The sequence below is a fragment of the Neofelis nebulosa genome, chromosome 5, assembly GCF_028018385.1.
Source record: "Neofelis nebulosa isolate mNeoNeb1 chromosome 5, mNeoNeb1.pri, whole genome shotgun sequence".
In the NCBI taxonomy this organism is placed as follows: Eukaryota; Metazoa; Chordata; class Mammalia; order Carnivora; family Felidae; genus Neofelis; species Neofelis nebulosa.
Genome location: NC_080786.1, coordinates 150,600,596 through 150,621,813, shown reverse-complemented (window position 1 = coordinate 150,621,813; position 21,218 = coordinate 150,600,596). Strand labels below are relative to the sequence as shown.

At 48.0% G+C, this 21,218-nt stretch overlaps 1 protein-coding gene across 2 annotated transcripts in view; it reads left to right on the top strand.

Annotated features, from left to right (window-relative positions):
• The window catches only part of CLDN14 (claudin 14), a 90,728-nt gene that overhangs the window by 32,637 nt on the left and 36,873 nt on the right, over nt 1-21,218 (top strand). The window lies entirely within an intron of this gene.

Here is a 21,218-nt window from a genome sequence, read left to right as displayed (position 1 = left end):
TAAAAATAAAACCAGGGGCACCTGGGTGGCTGGGTCCGTTAAGCATCGGACTTCGGCTCAGGCCATGATCTCATGGTTCCTGAGTTCAAGCTCCGCATCAGGCTCTGTGCTGACAGCTCAGAGCTTGGAGCCTCTTCAGATTCTGTGTCTTTCTCTCTCTCTCTCTCTATGTGTGTGTTTATACATATACATGCAAATATACCTAATTACAAATTGATTTGCTCTTGAAAGGAAACAAACAGGGTATGGTTGATTGGTGGCAGACACCGGGCAGCGGGACCCTCTGAAATCCTGTCCCTTTTGCATCACGTACAGGTGGGAGGGGGCAGTGGTTGAGGCAGAGAGTCTCTGAGGAAGCACTGGGGATCAAGTGCGGAGGAGGGAAGAAGGGAGGCAGCTCCGGGAGAGGCGGGGGAGGAGAGCACAGGTGCAGAGGCCGCAGGAGGTGGGCCAGGGTGGGTAGGAGGAGAACGACTCAAGACGTGTCTGTGATGACGTGTCTGCCCCTCCCTCGCTCACACTCTGTCTTTCAAAAATAAATAAAGATTAAAAAAATGTTTTTTAAATAAAACCAAAGAGGGGCACCTAGGTGGCTCGGTAGGTTAAACAACTGAGCTGACAGCTCAGAGCATAGAGCCTGCTTCAAATTCTGTGTCTCCCTCTGTCTCTGTGCCCTTCCCTCACTTGTGCTCTCTCTCTCTCATTAAAAAAATTTTTTTAATAAAAAAATTAAACAAAACCAAAGAAAGAAAAAGACCTGTGACCTTGACCAATGTCCCTGATGGCCCATTCTCCTGGGCATTTGGGCTTTTTTCAGGTTTTATATAGAAGGCCTTTCTTTGTACTTTATATTACATTATCATTGACAAAACTTTTTGTCATATTGATCACTGGCCCTTAGAGAAGCTATGTGGCAATAAAAATTCTTTTAAAGTAGAGAACGAGGATAGTTTTCTTTCTCCACATAAGCCAGCATGCTTCCTGTTATTAGACAATGAACTCTGTAACACTCACCTTCCCCTTTTTGCTTTGGCTGCTGGGAAGCTCAGAGTCAAGTTTGTTGTTGTTGTTTGCTTGCAATTGTAATAAGTTCTTGCAGAATGAGGACTAGGATATGATTATTTCCATCCTTTTGTTACTTGGCTCTTGTGCTTTCACACACACACACACACACACGCACACCTTTTCAATAGTTTTCTTGATCTGTGACTTCTATTGCAAGACCTTTCAAATCATCTTTGAAAAAAATGTGGCCAAGCTAACTGTGCAGAATTTGATACATGGTGAACCCTCAACAAGTAAGGGAGGAGGCACGGCCATTTGCTTACACCAGAAATCTAGAAGTCACCCTTCTCAACCCTCACATGCAACCCATTAGCAAAGCCTGCCTGCCAATTCCACCCACTTCCCCCGTACTCCCCAATCACTGTCCTAGTTAAGGAATGTAGGAGTCACTCAAACTACAGCAGTAGCTTCTGCTCTTGCCCACGTGCAGTCTGCTTGCTGCAGGGCGGGGTTTTAAAACCTCCGGCACGCCTATGTCTATGCACTGCTTAACATTATTCAGTGGCCTCCTACCCACTTAGAATAACCCAGATCTGCTGATTGCCACCCACAGGGTCTGGCCCCGGGTCATCACAGACACCGTCTTGAGTCGTTCTCCTCCTACCCACCCTGGCCCACCTCCTGCGGCCTCTGCACCTGTGCTCTCCTCCCCCGCCTCTCCCGGAGCTGCCTCCCTTCTTCCCTCCTCCGGCACTTGATCCCCAGTGCTTCCTCAGAGACTCTCTGCCTCAACCACTGCCCCCTCCCACCTGTACGTGATGCAAAAGGGACAGGATTTCAGAGGGTCCCGCTGCCCGGTGTCTGCCACCAATCAACCATACCCCGTTTGTTTCAAGAGCAAATCAATTTGTAATTAGGTATATTTACATGTATACACACACACATATATTTGTTTGCTTGCTTGTTTCGTTGTGTCTCCCAGTAGACCTTAGACATCATGAATGCGAGACCCTTGTCTGATTTATTCACAAATGTAAGTTCTCATCTGGCACAGTGCCTGGAACGTAATAGGTGCTCATTAACTGTTCTCGAATGAGGGAAGAAATGATTCGAAGCTCGTTCTCGGCATCCCTTAAATTGATGTGAGCAGCAACAGAGCCTCTCTAGCCAACAGTTGGGGGGGGGGGGCAGTGTAGGATGCGTGGCTCCGAATTCACGGCTAGAAGCGTGGGTCACAGCGTCACTGGTCAGGCACAGGTGAGGAGCATGCGCCGTGTGGTGGGTGGAGCCAGGGGGGAGGAGCCTGGGACTTTGGCAGCCTTCGAGGTGGTGCTGGTGGTCAGTGATAAGGGCTTGCAGCTGCTTTCATTTGTGTCTATATTCGGGTGTGGGTGATCTCCATAGTCACGGGGGGCGGTCCATGAACGTCTTGGTGGTGGCTACGTGGCGTATATACTTGGAACGTGCCCTTGAAAACTATGGAAATAAACAGGTGTTGATAGTGGTGGCGTCATTTGGAGCTACAGCACCCTGATTCCGGTGCATGTGTCTTGTGGGACCATTTAGAGGCAGCTAAATTTAGGTGCTCCATGTGAGTTGGTGCGCAAAGCATGGAGGGAATGTGGTCTCTTTCCTAACTATGGTGGCCATTGGGCACCACCACCCTCTGAAATCCTATCCCTTCCTGCCATGCTGCTCCAAACACATCCTCCACACGTGACAGTAAATTTGTAGCACTTTCCCTTTCTTGCCAAGTTTTTCTGTTTCTTGAACCCCTAACGTTTATCCCAACCGTTTAAGCTTGGGGTACCCCTTGGTGGGGGGGGGGGTTCCAAAAATGATTTGCCATCAGGTCTAATATATCTTTGGATCTATACTGTAAGTGTTGGGATTTTGTATAACTCTGCCCAACCTACTGTGAAGATTTTCAAACACATAGCCAATAGCAAAGAATGCTACGATGAACAACTGGAGACTAGCCCCGTGATCTAGCAATTACGCATTTTGCCATATTGGCTCTCTCTTTGCATGTATGTATTATATATGTGTATATGCACACATTTGTTTTGCTTATCCATTTAAAAGTAAACCGTAGGGGGTGCCTGGGTGGTTCATTTGGTTAGGCGTCCAACTTCGACTTCCGCTCAGGTCATGATCTCACCGTTTGTGGGGTGGAGTCCTGCCTCTGGCTCTCTGCTGTCAGCACAGAGCTCGATTCAGATTCTCTTGTCCCCCTCTCTGTCTGCCCCTCCCCTGCTCGAATGCTCTCTCTCAAAAATATATAAACATTTAAAAATAAAATAAAAGTAAACTGAAAACAATCATGACACTTCACAGGAAATATTTCATCATCCCAAGGACGTTCTCCTGTATATCCACAATACCCTTATTGTATCTATTAACATTAACTTTAACATCATCTTACCATCCAGCTGATGTTCAAATTATCCCAATTGCTTCAGAGTCTCTTCTATAGCTGGAGGGTTTTTGTTTGTTTGTTTTTCCCCTTGAACCAAGATCCAATTAAAGGTCACCGTGAAGGTTGTTGTGACTATTTATCTCCTTCAATCCAGAACAATCTCCAAGACTTTTCGTTATGGTTTTGACTTGGGAACTGTCCAACCCAGTTGTCTGATAGAAAGCCCCGTGTTCTGTATTTGTCCTGGCTGTGGATTTGTTTCTGGTTAAGCAGCATTAGCAACTTTGCTTAATGTACAAACCCGTGCCTCTGCCAATGATCAATTTCCTCAAGATATGGTACTGTGTGGGTTTATTTACAAAGTGTCTATGCTTAAAAAGTATTTAAGGTAGTTTACAATAGAATAGAAAGTCTGTTGAATAAAAGAGAAAATGTTTTTTTACCATGCAGGAAGATGGCAGATGGGTTGGAAGAGGCAAACATAACCGTAAACACACATTAGGGGCGCCTGGGTAGCTCAGTAGGTTGAGCATCCAGGACTCTTGATTTCGGCTCAGGTCATGATCTCACAGTTCATGGGATTGAGCCCCGTGTCCAGCTCTGTGCTGATAGCACAGAGCCTGCTTGGGATTCTCTCTCTCCCTCTCTCTCTGCCCCTCCCCTGCTCGCACATGCACGTGCTCTCTCTCTCTCTCTCTTAAGATAAATAAATAAACTTAAAAACACCACATTAATGTGGTTAGTGTAACCTAACCATGAGATTTGATGTTGAGTTTTCTGGCTGCCAAAGCAAAAATGAAAAAAAAAAAAGCCAAAAAGTCATCTTCAGGAGAAATATGAGCTTTACCCATAGTAGATTGTAAAAAATAATTCGTCCAGGGGATCCTTAGACAAATGATATCAAAGAAAATAATGACTAGCATCTTTAACAGCTTCATCAGTGATTCAGGAACCTTCTTCCTTGAGCTGCTTCTGTAATACACAAGGTCAATGCCAAGGACACAACATTAAAATGTAATGCAGTGAAGTTGTTTTTTTTTTTTTTTTTTTTAATGAGTCCAGTCTAGGTAAGTTGATTTCTTGATACAAGGAGAGAACTGGCGTGCCCTGAGGACGGATAGACAATAGACCACCTGGCCTTGGCTCTTGTCCTCAATCCCCCCCTGTGGACGCCAACTCCCCTGGCCAGGTCCCCAGGAGTGGTCAAGTCCCCACTGGACCCTGGGGATAGAGACAGAACGAGTGCAAGGCTGGCCCCAGAGATGAAGCTGAGAGAACCTGACCCCTGGACTCCCAGCACCGACAGCCCCCCACCCCTGCTCCTGTCCCACTACCTCTGTGCAAAGGTAGCCACACCTGAACTTGCAAGCCCTACCAAGATTTTCTGATGATTTTTTTTTTTGTCTGTGCAAGTGCCGAACCCAGGCTCAGAACAGCACAGCCATGCTGCTTTCCCCCTCCCCTGGAAAACACTGAGAGAAGGTTCTTGAATCTTGAACGGACTCCCGTTCTCCACGAGGAGGGAGGACCTGTCTGGCTCTCTCAGTGCCATCCTGCCTCCACCTCCAGGCAGGTTACCAGGGTGACTTAGCTGTAAAGTGTACTCCTTGCAATCACACAGTTCAGTATGTCCATTCAAACTTTGGAAAGAGTCTGCCAAAAAACCCCCCCAGAATACGTGTTCTTTCAGATAATAACTTTCAATTGGATGCCGTTGTGACAATGGAACACCCAGGCCAGGGCAGACACGTTAGGGGCTGCTTCCGGCCTAGGGTGTCGGGCGGACGTGGCCGGGACCGCGCTGGGCTGCGAAGGAGCCTGTGTGGCATCTTGGTGGGACGGTGCTATGGTGTTTCAGCCGCCCCGGCCTCTCTGCAATGCATTTGCACCCAAAGCACGCTGTGTATTCCTAAGAAAGAGTGAGCCGAAGGACCCGTGGGTATCAGCCACGCTGGAAGATGTGGCACTATAAGCTGCCCGCCAGCCATATGTTTTTATCATCCTGTACTTGTCAAAGAGCTTTGAAGTTTGTGATCTTGCCCCGGGTCCCGCGGGACTTCTCTCATAACTCTTCAAGGTTGACCTTGTGTTTTTTCACACCGAGAGCCCCCACACCTCCCCCGGGACTCTAGTATTCCTAAAAAGTAGGGATTATGTCTTTAAAAGGATTAATTTCCATTAGTGTAACTTCCATTAATATAATACAATTTTTTTTCATTTCCACTAATAGACTTTTTTTCTCTAAAAGCATCCCTTCACCCCAGTAAACTGAACTATCGTAATTTTTCTGCGTTCGGCTCTAGCCCTGGGCTGCAGGTGTAAGTCAGGTCTTGCCAGGTTGTTACCATGGCGTTATTTTGCTGCCCAGGATCCTGTCTATTCTCTGTCTCTGGCTTTGGCTGCCCATCAGTATTTTCCCACACTGGTACAACATACAGCTAGCCATCACTTTTAAAGGTTCTGCGATAGCCAGGAGACGGGGGGCTGTGGGGGGGGGGGGGGCTCAGGTTGCTTCGCTCTCTCCTATGCGGAGCACAAAGCTGAATCCACGATTATAAACCATGAGCATCTTGAAACACGGGGTTAAGCGGGTAGTGCACTATCTCAAGAGGTGAACTGCACAGAAACTCCCTCTCAACAGCGTGGCAACAGGAGAGGCCCTTCCCCAGGCTGACTGTCCCCAACCCTCTCTGTCCAGCTGGACTCTGGCACCCCCAGTTCCTCCTTCCCACATTTGCTAAGGGAAGGTGCGGCCAGATGTGCGGTCCCGCCTGAGCTAAGCCCTGCTCGATCACCGACCAGCCCCCCGCACCCGAATGTGTTTTCTGTAGAGCTGTTTGCTATGTTCTGGAATTTCAGACCATGCTGAATTTCCTTGTTTTATGGCTCGGAATTTCAGGAGCAGCACCACAGATGTTAAACGTGTGAGTCTCTTGGCACTAATAAAATAAACCCTAATCAAACAGGGGTGTCGTGACTCCAAGAGTTAGATAGCCCTTAATACATTGTGTCAATCACCATTACAGATGTTGCAAGTTGAGTCATTTGGTAGCATAGTAACTTTATACGGTCCCCGAGAGCCAGCTGTGAATATTTAAGGGGGAAAAAGTCCTTTTTTGTTTCTCTGCAAATATATTTCCAATCATAACTTAAATATTTTCTTTAGTCAAAATACTGATTTCTCTTTCTCACCATATTCTCCAGAGAAGCCCTTACTTTCCTTTTTTCACCTCCACCAAACTAGCTTATGTATTAGAGATCTTGCAAGACTTCGGTTAGAGCCTGGCTTTAGGAATGCTGGAAGCACCTATTTTAAGGCTAGTGTTCTATCCTCACAGGTTTAAGTACCCTCCCCCCCCCTTTGTTGTGAAGTAATAGTATTTCTTGGGGGCTCAGAAAATCCCCAGTGTTAGGATGGGGACACTGAGGTTATGTCAAGGTCACATGGTGGCACTTGGGCAGAACTTGACTCCTGACCCAGTTGCTAGTATGTTACGTTCGAGCATGTACCAGAGCTCCCCTGTGCAGTGAAAATGCCTTTTGCGGTTGGACAAATGAATTTTTTTGAAAACAAATATTTTAATGTAGTTTTCATAGCTGCCTGGAAAGCCTAAAGGCAACAATGACTTCTCCATGAATTATTTTACGTACTTCCTCCTATACCTATACACGAGAAGACCATGAGAAACCCACATTTCCTCATTTGTAAAATAAGGGAGTTGGACCCGGTGAACCTTGCTTTTTATGGACCAGGAATTCCGTTTCTCCAGAATCCATTTGACTTTGAAATACCAAACCTAGTCAGACATAATGTAATATTCTCAAGTGCCATGTGTTCTAATGAAAAGTAAATAGATTATCGGTTGCATTTAAAAATATATATATATATTCTAATTACATAGGTAATACAGAATATATTCTCCTTAATTAAAAAAAGTCAAGATTACAGAAAAAAAAATTGAAGGGCACCCTGCCCCTCACCCCCATTTAATGCCCTCCTGCCCCTCCTAGAGACTCTTATTGGTTTGGGGTATATGTATAATAGAGACCTTTAAAAATGCATTTACTGGGGCACCTGGGTGGCTCAGTCGGTTAAGCGTCTGACTTTGGCTCAGGTCATGATCTCACGGCTCGTGGCTTCGAGCCCCATGTCCAGCTCTGTGCTGGCAGCTCAGAGCCTGGAGCCTGCTTCGGATTCTGTGTCTCCCTTTCTCTCTGCCCCTGCCCTGTTGGTGCTCTCTCCCTGTCTCTCAAAAATCAATAAATCTTAAAACATTTAAAAGCAAAAAAAAAAAAAAAATGCATTTATAGACACACACATACATATATTGTTTTTAGTGTTTTTTTTTTTAAATGTAATTTGTTTCACATCTTGTTTTCTCGGTCACCAGTCTGTCTCGGAGCTCTTTCTGTTTGTTTCTAGAGATGTAGCTCTTATTTCTTTATCGGGGCTGTTGGAAGATTTGCTTCTGGCCTCCCTGCTCCGGGCCTCCTCCTTGCCTCCACCAGGTGCATTGGTAACACAGCCTCCTCCCACTGTTCGAAATATTGCCCCTTTCCTAGCTGCCCCTTCCTAGCCCCGGTGGCCATCCTCCCTGCCGGAGGGCTCTCTGCCCCTCTGCCTCTGTCGGAATCCAGCCTTGTCGGCACCGTCCCTGTGATCTGCACGCGTTTCCTGTTGTTACTTGCGTCTCTATTATCGCATGCGCTTCCCTAAATTATAGGTATCGTTAACCCAACCCTAACCTAATACATATTTTTCTACCAGACTATCTCTGTGAAGATGGGGATAGCGTTTATGTTATTGATCCGCCCAGCAACTCTGCTCAATGTCTGGCACATAATAGGTGCTCAGTAAAAGGGTGGTTGGCCTGCTTGAGGTGGGGCAAGTGAGCTTGTCAGAAGACAGTTGCACAAAGTTGAGGGCAAACAGAAGGCGGCAGTTCTGCAGAGCAGCCTAAACAGCAGGGGCCACCGCGCAGGGCGGGAGCGGGGCAAGATTGCTTCAGAGCTCCCCCAGCTCGCTTTTTCATTAGGGAGACTCAAGGCTGCTATTTTGTTTGCAGAGCACAGTCTGTGAATGAAACGGAACCTGCAAACCAGCTTCCCAGTTTCAGTGCTTCTGTTGCTGTTAAAAAGAAACTAACTCTATCTATGAGGGTTTTTCTTTTCTTTTTTTTTTTTTTTTAAATTAAGAAAGTATTCCACATCCCTCCCAAACCTGCCTTGGAGCTACAGCCTGCTGCAAAGACTTAATCTTTAACCGAAATGGAGGGGGAAGCATAAACCAATCACGGAAATGCTAACCTTTTTAATAGTCCTATTAAAGCCCACCTCTCTGGGAGTCGGCCGCTCACGTTATCTATAGGGCTGGATCCTTGGGAGACAGATTTAGCAGGCGTGCAACTTCACGTTAGCAGAGTGAGTAACTATGCATTAGGAGTTTGCTCTGCATACAGCATTTCCCTCACTACATTTATTTCCTGTATCAGGCAATGCTATGATTTTAGACTAACAAATATAAACGAGGGATAAAGGAAAATAGGGAAAAATTTCCACCGTGGTTCATTCCTCTGAACCCCACACAAGTGACCAAGGATGATGTAAACGAGATATGAATCTGATGCCTCACCTGCAGGGGAGGAGGTGGCGATGAGATAAAGACACAAAGCAAGCCGTGCCTTCTCTCTGTGTTGGAAACCGCCATTAAATATAAGTACAGCTCGGGGAAAGTGGGTTTTTTATTTTTTGGTTGAAGCAAACCCCTTGTATGAAAAGATACATCCTTTCAAACATGATTAATATGTCTTGCCTGTAGCTTTCTGCTCAAATTATTTGTAATTCTAGTGAGGAGAAAGCATTTCTTTCTAGCCAAAACAGCCGTCTGGATGAATACAAATGAGTTTATAAAAGGCTTGAGTTACTAACGGGGTAAACTCCCGGGCAGGTGACCTTCTTTGTTTAAGTTCTGTGGCCGAATGCTGTCAGCTGCAGCCTGGCTTACGTTCTCCTTGGACTTGGTGGAGGAAGGCCATGGCAAGGTTGTAGCTCCCTCTGTAACAGGCTCTGCCTGTGCTGGAGAGGGGGGAGAGGAGGAAGGAGGAAGCCATTTCCAGAACATCTGCAGTTTCCCACACCTTCTGCTGCCTCTAACATGCAGATTATTTCACTGAGGAAAGTTGATTTGCCATCAGTCGACCTGGGGCCCCGGGTGAATCACCCATCTTCAGGGCAGGGAGCGATGCCCCCTGCAAGGATGGGACGGCTCGAGGGTCCCACGAGGGCCCCCACCCAGCTCCTTAGCTCTGCCCTCCTGTGAGAATCAGACAGGAAGAGACCTGTAGCCCAGCAGGAAGAGCAGAGGCTGGGAAGTAGCTGAGTCACCTTCTTTCTGAGAAGGGAAAACTCGGAATGTTCCAGAAAGAAGCGTTCCCTAGCACTTGGCATCACCAGTGTGCAGGGGTTAAAAGCTGGAAATCCGATATGTGGGTTCAAGTCTCGTTCAGACTGTAGGACTTGGGCAGATTAGTCTTCCTCTCTTGTATCACTTGTCTTTACTGGAAAAGTATGGTGGTAATAGCACTTGCCCCAAAGGACAACAGAGGCAATTGAATGACTTACGCGAGGATACTCTTACCACACTGCCTGGCCCACGCTAAGGATTGAAGACGTGTTTGTTCTCACTCTGCATACTCTATTAATAATGTTATCATTCCTACTTACTCGTCTTTAACAATAATTACAGGGAGTGTTAGCCAAAAATATTTACCTCTAAGGGTGACATCAAACAGGGAAGTTGAAAACCAAGGGTGAGCTTGGTACAGTATTGACTGTATTGGGTCAAACACTGAGGGATGATAACTAATATTTCAAGAAGTAAAAATTCGAAAACAACTTTGAACAAGAATTCAGTGCGTTTGAGTAAGTCTGCACGATCCGGCTGGACTTTTTTCCAGCAATTTTGGTCACCTCAGCTCTGTATCACACCGGTGTTGGGAAAAAGGACGTCCTGGTGACAGACCAACATCGGGGTGTCTGAGAACCCCTTCCCAAACCTGACCTTAAATATCTTAAGCAGCAAAAACAAACCTTTCTTTCCCTCTAAGCAACAGAAAACAAGCAATAGAAGAAAACAATCGGAAATTAAATTTAGCTGTCCCAGTGAATGCCGTAACAGTGATGCTTCCTCTTCCTGCCAAACACCGTGTTGTTTCTCCTGTTTTTTCCCCAGAGAGTTCAGAAATGATTGCATGATAAGTCATTTATCTTCAGTGCAGGTACAACAAGGCTGTAACCACATATTACCCCAAATGGGGAATTCACATCCCATTATTTTCCATTGGTGAGTAATGGACGGGAAATGGGAAATGTCACTACAAGGCTGGCTGGCCATCTGGCCAAAGCCGCTCTATGAATACAGCAGCTGATCTACGTGGAAATATTAAGGCAACAAAGTCTGAATCTGTTCTGCTTCTCCAGGGAACCTCGGTTCATGCATGGAAGGAAGGCAATAAAGTCCAATTATTCTAGACGGGGCTACACAAGGCGTATGAAAATTATCTCATGTAGGGTAACTCTAAAGCTAAGTATTTTTTAAAGCAGCCATCAGTCACTCTGAGTAACAAAATCAAACAAACTGATCAATCTCTGAGGAACTACCCATTAATCAAGAGACGGTGCTGAGATGTTGGCAATTTTTCATCATTCCACGTGTAATATTTTAAACCTGACATGCTGACAGGGTGGTCCAAGAATATGAACTTACCACGTCCAAAAGGAAGGACAGTGAGGCTTCGTGGTGTTGGCCCAGTTGTGCCCTGCACCCTCCCGTTTTCCCCTTTAAAGCGTTGCTTTCGTCTCATCTGGGACGCACAGTTCCTCTGGTTGACAATGACACTGTTTTTTATTTTCTCTTCCTCAGTGAAAACACAAACATCCCAACAGGCCCGATCAGATTTTCAGTTCTCTGAGTCTTTGGTGGAGTCAGTTCATTTCTCGGGGTTCAGCTTTATCATCTATAAAATAAGAATCTCAAACACTAGGTTGGGGGCGGTGACAAACTGTGATCCGTGGGCCGGGTCTGGCCCTCTGCCTGTTTTTATAAATAAAGTTTTATTGGAACACAGCCACGCCATTTGCTTCCTTTTTGTCATGGCTGCTTTCACACCACGACAGCAGAGCTGAGCAGTGGTGACAGAGACTGTATGGTCAGCAAAGCCTAACATGTCCACTGTCTGGCCCATTACACTAAAAGTTTGCTGACCCCTGGACTCGGTGATCCTCCTATAAGTTCCTTCCAACTCTGAAATCTATGATTCTGGGAGGAAAGAAAGAATACGAGGCTTTTGGGTGCCTGGGTGGAAGGGACGGCCCTGAGATGGAGACGAGGTCAGAGAGGGGAGACTAGACGGGCCGAAATTCCCCTCACGGTATGCTTCCCTCTGGCCCAGGGGCCATGCTTTGGGAGCCCACAGTGGAAGTGTAATGGGCCGGGCCAGGGGCCCCAGTGCTCCATTCTGAAAGCCTGACCTTCCACAGGCAGGACAGCTGTAGCTCATGGGTCAGACGTGGTCGGTGGCACTTCACCGGGCAGCACCTGATGTAGCCCCGAGGGCATCTTACTCCGGGCATGCCACGTGTGGCTGCCCTGCCCAGCCTTCGCTTCCCTGGTCAGGGAGTCCCCATTCGAAGTCTCTGCCCAGTTTCCAAAGCCCCCTCAGCCCAACCTCCCTGATCCCTCCATCCCCATGCTGGCTCCTCTGGTGCCACCTGCAGTCCCTGTCTTGCCCGTGAGCTTCTCACCCTCCTCTCACCCCACCTCCCCGAACACGGTGCTGCTCCCTAGCTCCAGAACCTTCTCTCTCTCCCTGCTGTTGGCTTTGCTGTCTTCGTCTCTCAAGACGTGGCGCCATGGCTCCCCTCCAGCGTATTCCAGCAGACCGACATCTCATTCTGTGCACTGAGGTTTTGGCTCCATGCATGACTACATGTTCTTGAGGGTGGGATCTCTGTCTCCCTATTTCTCGTGAGGTCACGGGATTGAGTCTTGACTAGGGAGTCAGTGTGTAATTGAGTTTTGAGTGGTCTGGCCAACCCTACCTTTCTTCTCCACGAGCACGTCCCACAGAGCACCTGCGTGTGACTGGAGGGTCCGCTCAGCTGTGTAAAGGTCCACGGAACAGCTGCGTGGGCGACAAGAGAGGAGAAGGCTCCCAAAGGGCCCGGGACTCCATGGGTGTGAGTCAAGATGGCCCAGCAGTGGAGGGAGGGCCAAGTAGAAAGCACCTGGCACCTGTGCATCATGTCCCAGCATGCGCCCAGTATGACCTGAGGAGAGGGGTGCATCTCTGGACCCTCACCCTGGTGCGGGTGCCACTGTATGTCATGGCCTGGGGCAGAGGGCGTGGGGTGGGGCAGGACATCTCCACATGGGTTCTATTTCCCGTCCTAACAGGAACCTGCTGGTACACTGGACAGTGACCGGTGGCTATGTGTCTGCACGTAACGTTCGCACAACAAGTGGCTGGCTGCATTTGCCCTAGTGGGCCCAGGTCCAGCAGGGTCTGGATATATAAGCCTGGCTATCGCATGGCACCCACACTGCCCATTTCCCTGGTTTCTGGGCCTCCGCCAGGGTCATGTGATGTCTCGTTTGCAGGGAGGAGAGCCTAATTTCTCAGAGTACCTGACTCCCCATTTCCCTGTGCAGGTTGAAATTCGGGGCAGATGAACGTGGCCAGCAGCCTGCCCTGCTGCAGCAGACTCATCTAGAAGAGGGCTCCTTGTGCTCCTAGAGGGCGGTCGGCCCTGGTACCCAGGTCACGTGTCTCCCCATTCTGTCCTGTTACTGCTGTAGCGTCTGTCGTATAGGACGGTGCCTAATCCACTTTCCACCGAAAGTGGGATACTTCCTAAATCATCTTACGATGGGGTTTAAGTCCTAAGTGCAATTCGTTGTTTGCAAAAGTTTAGGTGAACACAGATCATCTAAACAATTTAGCTTAAGGATGTCCCAGTTTTCGCACACACACACACACACACACACACCATGTGTTCATATCCAAATGAAATCTCAAGAGGACGATCAGTGCTTTCTAAAACCTGGGACAGCCATGGCATGACGTACAGGCAGCCAAGCTATTATTTGAAGCCGTCTGTCTGCTCTGTACAGTCAGAAGGACCAACACATGCAAAGGGTGATGGAGCCTGTAGCTGTCTGTCCGTGGGATTCCTGGGTGCCCTCAGGATCATTCCCTGCTCCCTGTAGCTGGGAGGGTAGAGGCACAAGGTGAGGAAAGTGTCCATTCAGGACACCGAGTGATGCTGGGCAGACCGAGGTGGGGCGCGGAGGGGGACAGCCCGTACCAAATGCCCCGGTCGGCCTCTGGCTTTGGATGTCTGCCTGCCTGTGTGCGCACCGTCCCAACTCCCCCTTCCCTTCCCGAATTCCTTCTGCTCCCAGGAAAGACCACGCATGAGCAGTACGGATCCGTGGCTGGCCAGTGTCCGAGCAGCAGAGGCAGGGTCCTCGCTGCTTGTGACCTGGTCACAGAGACAGACGTCCTTACTGTTTGTGGAGGACCCAGCAGATGACCGAAACAGGATGGGAAGAAGTCATCTTGGGCGAAAGCTACACTCCTCTCAAACTCAACCTGGAGCACAAAAGGCCAAAGTTCGGGAAAGAGAGGAATGTCAATACTTCCCTTCAAATTTGAAATCGTGGTTTGTAATTTATGTGTTGAACTCCGGGGACAGAAGCATCTTCTTGGACTGTGCTCGGGTTACCCTCCCCCACGCATCTGTATCCTGTTCTCTGGAAGGCACCATATATCACCGCGGCCTCCAGAGGCTGCTGCATGGCGTTTGTGAAAATGAGGGCAGCCGGAATGGGCAGGGCTACCCTTCTGTCTCCAAAGGGGCTGCGGTGGGAGCCGGAGGAAGTTCTGGTCTCTGTTCCTCAGGCCTTTGCCGGGCCTGGGGCAGGAATGTTTGCAAACCCCCCCCCGCCCATCCCGGGGAGCCCTCAGTGCCTCCCCAAGTTAACCAGAGCTGACAAGGAAGGACACGGGTGCCAAGTCAGGGTGCACGATTTGGGTTTGAGTCGGTCCCCTGGGGTTCTGACGCTTTATTTCAAGACAGGCTCCGAGTCCACCAGGGTAATTACATATATTCTCACATAAAGTGGGGTCTGGAATTGGGGAAAGGAAGGCCAGGCTGGCTGAGCGTGGGGTGTGGCTGCCTTGATTATATTGGACATGAAAAGAAGACAGATTTTATAATAAACCTAGGTGCCAGAGAGCCTGCCATTTTCTCCATTTGGGATCAGTTTAATCCACAATGAGGAGCACAGAGATTCTGCTTGGCAGCCCAGGCCTTTATTTTTAAAGTTACGACATGAATAAACTCCCTATAATGATTTGATAGGGATATTTTTAGCTGACATTTTGCTGTCGATAGAAAATTCTGACGCCCGAGGGCATGATAATGGCCACGGGCCTTCATGCATAAAACACTAAACATTCTCCAGCGTGATTTTCAGTTGGGAAATCATGGCAATGCTTCCATTTCCATTGAGAAGTAGGGGGTGGGGATGGGGAAGAGAAATGCATTCCTGAGTCCTTACCCTGCTGCTCCCCGTCTCTGGTCTTGCTCCCCCCCCCCCAGCAGTTTCTCGGCCACAGGGGACGCTTCGCCCTCCTGCCTGCATTCCGGCCCCCACCCCAGCAGTGACCACCAGCTTTGGGCCTCCCTCCCTCTGCTGATCCCAAGACATCTGCCCACACAGATGCACCTCTGATGCGTGGAATATTATTTCCTTGGCCCAAAAAATTCCAAGCCATCTACAGGACTCAATTTCAGGATTTTCTTGGAATGTTGTGAAAATTTGTGTCTTTGCCATGGGAACATTCAGAAGTAGAGGTCTGCGTGGCTCTAGTTACAAGATGCTATGTCTGAGGTTCTATTTCTGTGCTAAATAGATATTCAGCAAACCCCTTAACTCTCCCTCCTGTGTATCGGGAAGCCGGGAGGGGAGGAAACCACCTTTAGAAAATGTTTCCACCCACCGCCTCCCTTTGTTCTCCTTTCTTCCCTCCATGCCCCTGCGAGCTGCAAACCAGCCGGGGCCATGTGATTCCAGGCTTCTCCCAAGCAAGCCCAAGGTAGCCGAGCTGATGCCAGGAGCCCGTTGGAGGTCATAGGCAAGTTTTTAAACTTGGGTACTCAGTGCCTATTAAAAAAAAAAGTGGATTTTCCCCTTCCTTTCTGAGATGACAGCTTTTCGAGCAAGTCTGGCTGTCCCCCAAGCCACTGCCACTCTGGCCGCCTGCTCCGTGGGACTCAGGAACTGGAGGGAGCAGCTGTTCCAGTGCCCAGCCTCTACCGCATCCCACAAGAGCCGCTCAGCAGAGCCGTGAGCCTGCTCCGTGGGGAGAGGTAAAAGGAGGGCAGTGTTTTGGTTTTTTGTTTTGTTTTTTAACGTTTCTTTGTTTTTGAAGGCGAGAGAGACAGAGGGTGAGCAGTGGGGAGGGACAGAGAGAGACACACGCTCCACCGACTGAGCCACCCAGGCCCCTAGGAGGGCAGCGTTTTAGGAGACATATTGGGTCTTCTGCCAGAAGACCATCCACTCTAATAAAAGTGGATGACTTCTTTTCTGCTCTCTGCCTTGGGCCTCTGGGATGGCACCTGTGTGCACACGAATGGCTGGAGGGTGGGGCTGTGCCGGCCTCGGGAGGAGTCGTTCTAAGTGGCGTCTTTGTGGCTTCTGGCGGATTGTTTAGAGTCTGTATGGAGTCCGTGTCTGTGGCAGGTGGAATTGTGTCCCCCCAAAAGAGATGATCAGACCTTAACCCCTGATAGCTGGGAGTGTGGCTTCCTTTGGAAGTAGGGTCTTTGCAGACATGATCCAGTTGAGACCAAGTTATACTGAGGAGGGTGGGCCCTAATCCACTGGCTGGCATCCATATGAGGAGAGGGAAATTTGGACACACAGCACACAGAGGGAAGACGGCCACGCGAAGACCGGCGGGTGCGGAGACTGGAATGTCGTGTCTATAAGCCAGGAGCACCGAGGATTATGGGTGAGCACCAGACACCAAAGAGGCAAGGACAGGCCCTTCCCTAGAGCCTTTAGAGGGGGCGTGGCCCCACCAACACCTCGATTTCAGACTTCCAGCCTCCAGTACTGTGAAAGAATATACTTCTATTGGTTTTATTCTCAAAACAAATTTTTTAAAGTTTATTTATTTATTTGAGAGAGAGAGAGAGAGAGAGAGAGAGAGCAAGCTGGGTATGGGCAGAGAGAGAGAGGGAGAGAGAGACTCCGAAGCAGGCCCTGCACTGTCAGCACAGACCCCGACGCGGGGTTCAACTCCCCCCAACCATGATATCATGACCCGAGCCAAATGCTTAACCTAGTGAGCCACCCAAGCACCCCTGCACTTCTATAGTTTTAAGCCACCTAGTTTGGGCTGAGTTGTGACAACAGCTCCAGGTCTCTGAGACATTGTCTCTGATGCCTGTGGCTCTCGCATTGATTCACACGTCCTCTCAGGACTCTGTACTCTGTGAACTCTCTCGTGGGGAAGCACGGAACTGAGCGGTTGGGAGCAGTGTAGAAGCCGCTCTGGCCAATGGCGTCAACATCGGCGGGTTTCCTTCCCCGGGAGCAGGAAAGGCTGACCAGAATGAGTTGAGGGAACGGATGGAACAGATTTCTACATCCCACTTTCTGAAGAGTTGCAGTTTGAGTCCAACGGCTATCATTGGGTAAAGAGCCTTCTTGCTCAGGGAGGCCAGTCCTTTTTTTGTTTTATTAAGGCCTTCAACTAACTGGGGGAGGCCCACCCACATTATGGAGGTAATCTCCTTTACTCAAGGTTAAAAGAATAACGTTTGACCAAATGTCCAATCACCGTGGTCCAGTCAAGTCAACACGTAAGATTAACCATCACAGTGATTATCTGGATCGCTATTTATCAATGGATGTGCCTTTGATGTTTGGGGCAGGACAGCTTTGGGTAGGTCTGTCCCATGCATCGTTGGATGTTTCAGATCCCAAGTCCCTGTCCACATAACACCCATGGTATTCCCATTATGGTAACAACAGAAATTATGCCCACACACTTCTGGATGTCCCACTGGGGACTGGTTCTGCCCAAGCTGGAGAGCTGCTGACCCAGATTGAGTGACTCTGCAGTAACATTCCCCAGTGCTGGGGACGTCAAGATTATTGGTGGGCTTCTCAGGTCTTGACATTCAGACTACACTTGGTATAGCCATTGTCTAATCCAGGGGCTGGCAAACTCCTTCTGTAAAGGATTAGATCGTAAACATTTTAGGCTTCGGGACTAGGTGGTCTCTATCAGAACTAGTCAACTCTGCAGTGTAGGACAAAACCAGTGACGAGAATACAAAAGTGAGTAAGTGTGACCATATTCCAGTAAAACTTTACTTCTGGACACTAAAGTTTGAGTTCCACATAAGTTTTCGTGTGTCATGAATTATTCTTCTTTTGATTTTCCCGCACCCATTTAAAATGTAAAGAGCATTTCTATCTTACAGGCAATGTGAATTTAACTCTCTTCCTTGGCTTCCCCCATGAATTTACTGTGAGTTCAGCTAATAATTGAACAGAGACTTCAATAAATGTTTACCAAATTGAACCAAGTGGGATTTGAGCAAACACAGTGCTTTTCAAACTTTCTCCCTCAGCAGAAACTTTTTGGAATTCAAATCTTATAGCAACCCCCATGTTTGAAACGAACATGGTATTTTATTTGCAAAATTTTATTTTATGAGTTCAAATGGATGACGTTTGTATCTTCTGATGAATACGAAAATCAAGAGCAAGTTCCAGATGGCTGTGTCCAGATGCTCTTTGATTAAACTGCTGGATGCTTGAAAGAGGAGAGAGAGGGAAGTTTCTGTTCCAAAGCAGAGCACTGACAGTATCTAATGGTAGTTTGTGTTCTTATTCAGAAACATCAAAGTGATGCATGATGCATCGGAAACTTAAATAAGTAACAAATATAAAATGATTGGGCACATCAGACGTGTTTTTACACAACTAGGTCGGGGGCTGTGATGACAGCAGGTTACAGTTAGGCTCCCACAATTTTATCTGAGTGGATAAGAGTAGGTTTGAATTTTTAAAAGATTAGGGTGGGAGATACAAGCTTCTTAACCCCTGGCATATTTGTGATATATGCGAACTCCCTCAGAGAAATGCTGAAACTTGATTCCTGAGCGGCCACAAAGAGAAAGCAAGAAGGAAGCCCAATTTAACACACAGGTGGTCTCCAGTGTATAAACAGGGTATTTTTTGACTATCTGAATGCTTATGATGTTTTTATTACAGTTTTCCATTATTAATTTATTTGTTATTTAATTTTAATAATTCTAAATATTATTTTAATTTTTAAAATTGTAAAATTGGGGCGTGTGGGTGGTTCAGTCGGTTAAGCGTCCGACTCTTGATTTCAGCTCAGGACGTGATCTTGCAGTTCGTGAGTTCAAGCCCCGCAGAGTTCAAGACTCTGACAGTGCAGAGCCTGCTTGGGATTCTGTCTCTCCCTCTCTCTCTGCCCCTCCCCTGCTCATGCTTGCTCGCGCTCTCTCTCTCCCTCCCTCCCTCAAAGATAAATAAATAAACACTTAAAAGATAAACAAATAAAGTAAAATTGTGGTAAGATTTATGTAACATCAAATTTACCATTTTAACCAGTTTTGAAGGTACAATTCAGCAACGTTGAGTACATTCACAGTGTCGTACAACCATCAGCACTATCCGTTTCTGGACTTTTTCATTATACCAAACACAAACTCTGTACCCATTAAACACTAACTCCCTGTCCCTCCCTTCCCAGCCCCTGGAAGCCACTAATCCACTTTCTGTCTCTATGAATTTGACTCCTCTAGGTACCTCCTAACCATGAAATCACACGACTGGTCCTTTTGTGTCTGGCTTCGTTCACTCAAAATGTTTTTGAGTCGTAGCATATATCTGAACTTCAGTCCCTTCAAAGACTGAATAACACTCTGTTGTATGCATATCCACATTTTGTTTCTCCATTCAGCCATCGGTGGACATCCGAGTTGTTTCCACCGTGCGGCTATTGTGGCTAACGCTGCTGTGAACATGGGAATCCGAGTATCTGTTTTGAGTCCCTGCTTTCAATTTGGGGGATATATATCTAGGAGTGAAATTATAGGATCATATGATATTAATTCTATGTTTAATTTTTTGAGGAGTCTCCATACTGTTGTCCATAGTGGCTGCACCCATTTATGTCCCCCCCCGCCCCCAGAAATGACCAAGGGTTCCACTTTCTTTACAACCTCACCAACACATTTGTTTTTTTTTTATTTTCCTCTTATATATATTATATGTATAATTATATATATATAGTAGCCATCCTACTGGGTGTGAGGTGGGGAAATCTTTTTAATGAAGTTGGAGCTGAGCGTTTGGGGCCTCTGGAGCACAGTCACGTCACTTTAGAGTGCCACAGAGTAGTTTGAAAGCGGGGGCTGGGTTTTGTACCCCTCTCAGAGTTTGTGATTTAACAGTAAGCCTTCCTTGACTTCGCTCCAAGAAGTGAGCAAGGTGATTGATTTCAAGCTGGAGGTGAGACCAGGAAAAGAAACAGATACCTCCATGCAGGGTTGAGTGTTCAGAGCCCAAGTAGAAACCAGTCACCCCCTCCTTAGGACCAGGTTTAGGACCAGAAATCAGCCCTCTCCTCCCTCTCTCCTTCTCTCCCCCTCAAGCAACCACAGTAAGTAAGACTTCATTTCCCTGCCCTCCCTTCAGGAGCCCCAACACACTAAAAGGAATTATCCCAGTGTAAAACATTTTAAATCAATACCAGTTTAGGGGCTGGAGTTTAATTCAGGTAGACTCCTCTACAAACCAATCAAAACCATCATCACTTCTGGGGAAATTTGTGGGGGGTCCTGGGAACACCTGCAGGAGGCCGACTCCCAGCCTTTCTCGCCTCTTCCCCGGTGCGTGCGGCTGCAAGCCACCTCCAGCCTGCTCAAGTCCACTGCTGCCTGGCCTGGGCTCCGCAAGGCTGTGGTCCTGCTCTGGGCAGCCACCCCTCCAACCCCACACTCAATTCCCACTCTTGGGAATCTGCTCAGGTCCTCCTTTCTCACTCCTCCAGAAGCGCCGAGGGGCTCTCTGCTCCAAGGAAAGGAAACGTTTCCTCCAAGTAGCCTTTGGCTGTGATGGCTCTTTTGGCCTTCCGAGTGCAGCTCCTCCCTCTGTTAGGAACTTGTATCAAAACCCCCAGGGGCCGACTTTGGGGCTATTTGTCTGACGTTCCCCTCACCCGCTGACATGCCAGGGGAATGGGTCCCCCGGTCTCAGGATGAGTTCCCAGGCTCCTCCCAGCCCAAAGGGTTCACGACTCCTTCTCTGTTCTGGAGTATGTTCTACTGCCCGGGAGGTGTGGTGCTGAGGGCCCAAAGGTCCCCTCAGAGGTGCCCAAGGGGCTTGAGGCCCCAGACAGGTCTCCAGCTGACTGATAAGTCCATCAGGCTGAGTGGGTTGCAAGTAATGGACAGTCCCACTTCAACCAAAAGAAAAATGTGTTCTCTCACTGGAGCAGAAGTCCTGAGGCAGGGCAGCTCTGGGTAGCTTGATTCAGTGGCTCCATAGCGTCTTCAAGGACTCCAGTTTCTCTGTCTTTCTCCCAGCATCCTCAGTGTTTGGCTTGGTCCCTGGGGTAGCTTCCTAAGGCGCAAGATGGCTGCTGCATGTCGTACTGCACGTACTGTGTGCCAA